This window comes from Hemiscyllium ocellatum, chromosome 4 (genome assembly GCF_020745735.1).
Source record: "Hemiscyllium ocellatum isolate sHemOce1 chromosome 4, sHemOce1.pat.X.cur, whole genome shotgun sequence".
In the NCBI taxonomy this organism is placed as follows: Eukaryota; Metazoa; Chordata; class Chondrichthyes; order Orectolobiformes; family Hemiscylliidae; genus Hemiscyllium; species Hemiscyllium ocellatum.
In genome coordinates this window covers 53,479,509-53,484,803 of record NC_083404.1, presented here as the reverse complement: position 1 = coordinate 53,484,803, position 5,295 = coordinate 53,479,509, and the positions used below count along the sequence as shown (strand labels likewise).

The following is a 5,295-nucleotide window of genomic DNA, read 5'->3' as shown; positions in this document are numbered from 1 at the left end:
CAGCAGCATCCTTCCACTGGCAGTGCACAAATCTTTCTGTTTCCATACTCAAAATTTGCTTTAACCATGGTTTCACGCCAAAATATTTTTAAAAGGCAGTAATATTTCTATTTATAGCTGGAAACATGCCAAACTAATTTCACAGCTGTGAGCTGATATAAATTATACTTCATATGTTGATGGTTCCTATTATTCATTGAATAGTATTTATAATGTGAAAGAGATCTGATTGAGATTTCAAATACATTGCATGGTCTATGGAAGACATACGTTGCTGTCTTAATCACCTGCATGAACAATAACCAAAATGTTTGTGAGACATTTCCACTTCAGTGTCATTAGGCCCAAGTGACATAATTATGTGTTTGGGCATGAAAAATGCTGTTGAAATGTAATACATAAGAAGGAAAGATTTGTCTCATAACCCTCAACAAAATCATTGCTTCTGTAAGCCCAAAATGGACTGGAAGATGACATGCAGGTGAAAAGGCACCTGTGGCTATTGTGCAGACAATAATTAGGAAAACATCTCAGGAGCACATGTCTCTTCTTGACTACAGAATGTTAATATGTAATAAGCAGATTGCTGCTGTCAAAAATCAAAACAAAGGGGTTGCAATAGAGACCTATGTGAATCAGCTGAATCTAGATATCTAGGTATTTGGAAAGTAGCCCCATTGATCTGAGTCTTTTAGATTAATCATTCCATTCCTCCTCTCATTTGCTGGTTATTTCCATTTCCATACTGTCTTTGTGTGAAAAGAAATGGTATTGGAAAGAATTTAACACCACCTCCCCTCCTCCAACGACCCCCCCACCCCCAACCCCAACCCCACCCCCCACCCCAAAATAGGCACTTTTGATTTGAGGGCAGGTTAAAGTAAACAATCTGAATTTCCGATGCCTTCAGTTTTAGCAGATGGTGGTAGTGGTGTGGAAGATAGGGTGGTGCAGGCAACCAATCTCTCTGAAGAGTGTATTAGTAATTTGTTCCAAAATTTCAAATTTAATTTTGGTCAGCTGAGATTCCTGGACCTGAGTGAGGTTGAGGACTACCTTTTCCTGCCTTTTTAATTACCTGCCAGATTGAAAGTTCCTGCTCTGACCAACTGCCCAAACTACCCCAACACTCCAATTTGAGCCTGAACCTTCTAACCTCTCTCAGCGAGATCTCTTGTGTTCTGTTTTGCCCACCACCTAACTTCTGGTCCGCAAAAGTTCCTCTGACCTTCCATTCTCCTGCCTTCAATATACAATCCATTAAGTTTGGTCGCATGCTCCCTCCACCATCTTGTTCTTACCCCATCCATGGCTTTTCATTTCCAACCCCCTACTTTCACATTGTCCAACCAAACTTCAAATGCCTTGGCCTTATTGATTAGGAGCTGTTGTGAGATGACATAGTTTGAAATGTTTATTACTGACTTCACTATTTTAAAAAAAAACTGTTATAAGTGATTTAAATGCATTTAAGTCCATTCAAGTACACAAATCATGAATTAAAAATAAATATTTGTATTCATAGCCCCACATGAAAAGCAATTAATCTCATTGTGACAACCTGAGACTGTTAATCAAACTGAAGTTACAAGCCCCATCTCTGATAGTGATACATTGTCGAAGTAATCAAACAGAAATAATCCTATAGTGATGATCCTTAGGTTCATGGGGTGTAGGTTTGCTCGCTGAGCTGTAGGTTTGATATCCAGACGTTTCATTACCTGGCTAGGTAACATCATCAGTGGCGACCTCCAAGTGAAGCGAAGCTGTTGTCTCCTGCTTTCTATTTATATCTTTCTCCTGGATGGGGTTCCTGGGGTTTGTGGTGATGTCATTTCCTGTTCGTTTTCTGAGGGGTTGATAGATGCCATCTAGATCTATGCATTTGTTTATGGCATTGTGGTTGGAGTACCATTTCGATTGGGACAACACATCTATCCTGGGACAGGCTAAGCAAAGACATGCCAGAGAATTCCTAGAGGCCTGGCACTCCAAATATAATGCCATAAACCAACGCATAAACATGAACCTACACCCTAAACATCAACCTGAGCTACAAACCTTCATAATCCTTAGGTTCATGTCAACAGTCTCCTCTGAAATTGCAAGCACCTTTTCTTTAACTTCATGTGACAGAAGGAAATGTTGAGTGTCTTGAAATGCATTAAGGTAGGCAAGTCCTGAGGGCCAGATGGAATCAATCCCAGGATACTGTGGGTGGCAAGAGAAGAAATAGCTGGAGTCTTAACAAATATCATTGCATCCTCTTTGGCCTCAGGTGAGGTGCCAGAGGACTGGAGAATGGCCAATATTATCACTTTGTTCAAGAACAAAGAGAAGAACAAAGAAAGTTTACAGTCCAGGAACAGGTTCTTCAGCCCTCCAAGCCTGAGCCAATCCAAATCTACTATCTAAATTTATCACCCAATTCCTAAGCATCTGTATCCCTCTGCTTCCCACCTACTCATGCAAATGTCCAGACGCATCTTAAACGAATATACTGTGCCTGCCTCCACTACCTCAGCTGGCAAAGCTACCACCCTCTGTGTAAAGTACCTGCTGTGTGTATCCCCCTTAAACTTTTCACCTCTCACCTTGAACACATGACCTCTCTTTATTGAATCCCTCACCCTGGGAAAATGCTTATCTCTATCTACCCTGTCTATACCCTTCAAAATTTTGTAGACCTCAGTCAGGCAAACCCACCCCCCTCCCAATCTCTTTTTTTCTAATGAAAACAATCCTAACCTACTCAACCTCTCTTCATAACTAGCACCTTCCATACCAGGCAACATTCTCGTAAACCTTCTCTGCACCCTCTCCCTTAAGAAGGGAAACAGAGATAATCCAGGTAATTACGGGCCGCTAAGCCTGACATCAGTGGTCTAGACACTGTTGAAGAAGACACTGAGAGATAAGATTTATTCATAGGTGGAAGTAAATTAACTGTTTTTTTCAGATTCCCTACGGTGTGGAAACAGGCCCTTTAGACCAACAAGTCCACACCGACCCTCCGAAGAGCAACCGACGCAGACTCATTCCCCTTCATTTACCCCTGACTAATGCATCTAAGACTACGGGCAACTTAACATGGCCAATTCACCTAAGCTGCACATCTTTGGACTATGGGAGGAAACTGGAGCACACGGAGGAAACCCATGCAGACACGGGGAGAATATGCAAACTCCACACAGACAGTTGCCCGAGGCGGGAAATGAACCTGGGTCCCTGGTGCTGTGAGGCAGCAGTGCTAACCTCTGATCCACCGTGCCACCCAATGGGGGAGAGCGCAAAAGCAGTCCCCCACTACCACAACCTTTGCAGTCGAGGATTCCGCATTTGGGGACATCGCTGGCATCAACATACCCGAAGTGCAATGGGACAGCCTCGTCCAGGGAAGAACCACCTCATTGATCATAATATCTCCCCTGCCAGATAAATATAGTGATAGGCAGCATAGGTTTGTGTGGGGAAGGTCATGTCTCACTAACTTGATTGAGCTTTTTACGGAGGTGGCAAGAAGAATGATGTGGGAAGGGCAGCTGATTTTGTCTACATGTATTTTATTAAGGCATTTGATAAGGTGCCTCATGGCCGGCTGGTACAGAAGGGACAGTCTCACAGGATCCACTGTGAACTGGCTAGATGGATACCAACTGCCATCGAGACATTAACTACCTCAACCTGTCTACTCCCTTCCCGCACTCCAACCTCTCACCCTTACAACGTGCAGCCGTCCACTCCCTCTGCTCCAATTCCAATCTCACCATCAAACCAGCAGATAAAGGGGGTGCAGTGGTAGTTTGGCGCACTGACCTCTACACTGCTGAAGCCAGACATAAACTCGAAGACACCTCCTCCTACCGTCCCCTTGACCATGACCTCACCCCCCATCACCAAATCATCATCTCACAGACCATACACAACCTCATCACCTCAGGAGATCTCCCACCCACAGCTTCCAACCTCATAGTCCAGGAACCTGGCACTGCCCGAGTCTACCTCCTTCCCAAGATCAAAGCCTGACTACCCCGGCCAACCCATTGTCTCAGCATGCTCCTGCCCCACCAAACTCATGTCCACCTACCTTGACACAGTCCTATCCCCCCTAGTCTAGGAACTCCCTACATACGTTCGAGATACCATCCACGCCCTCCACCTCCTCCAAGACTTCTGTTTCCCCGCACCCAATGCCTCATCTTCACCATGGACATCCAATCCCTCCACACCTCCATCTGCCATGACCAGGGCCTCCAAGCCGTCTGTTTTTTCCTCTCCCGATGTCCCCAACAGTACCTTTCCACCGACACTCTCATTTGTTTGGCTGAACTGGTCCTCACCCTCAATAATTTGTCCTTCGAATCCTCCCACTTCTCCAGATGAAAGGGGTAGCCATGGACGCCCGTATGGACTCCAGCTTTGCCTGTCTCTTTGTTGGCTACACCAGCATCACTCCCCACCTCTTCCTCCGCTACATTGATGACTGCATTGGTGCCACCTCGTGCTCCCGCGAGGAGGTTGAGCAGTTCATCAACTTCACCAACACATTTCACCCCGACCGCAAACTCACCTGTACCATCTCTGACACCTTCCTCTCCTTCCTGGACCTCTCCATCTCAATCAATGACGAACAACTTGACACTGACATTTTTTACAAACACACCAACTCCCACAGCTACCTGAACTACACGTCTTCCCACCCTACCTCCAGCAAAAATGCTATCCCATATTCCCAATTCCTCCGCCTCTGCTGTATCTGCTCCCAGGAGGACCAGTTCCACCACAGAACACACCAGATGGCCTTCTTCTTTAAAGACCACAATTTCCCTTCCCACATGGTTCAAGGTGCCCTCCAATGTATCTCATCCATATCCCGCACTTCCGTCCTTAAACTCCACCCCTCCAACCGTAACAAGGATAGAACCCCCCTGGTCCCTCACCTTCCACCCTACCAACCTTCACATAAGGTGCCTCATTGCCAGCTGGTACAGAAAGGGTAGTCTCACAAGATCCACTGTGAGCTGGCCCACCACACTTTTGACTCTGATTTCCAGCATCTGAGTCCTCACTTTTGCTTGGTCATAGAAGACACAGTGTAGCAGTGAAATGCTGTTTTTCAGAATGGAGAACAGTAACTAGTAGTGTTCCGCAGGGATCAGTGCTGAGACTTTTATTGTTTGTAGTATATATAAATGATTTGGAGGAAAATGTAGGTTTTATGATTGGTAAGTTTGCAGATGACACCAAAATTGGCAGAGTTGGGGATAGTGTGGAGGATTGTCAAAACAAAATAAG

General features: G+C 45.2%; 1 non-coding gene across 1 annotated transcript; it reads right to left on the bottom strand.

Moving 5' to 3' along the window:
* Window positions 1-3,278: 3,278 nt before the first annotated feature.
* Window positions 3,279-3,443, bottom strand: LOC132815545 (U1 spliceosomal RNA). Its single transcript, XR_009644671.1, has one exon. It is a non-coding gene; the product is annotated as a U1 spliceosomal RNA (small nuclear RNA).
* Window positions 3,444-5,295: the final 1,852 nt, after the last annotated feature.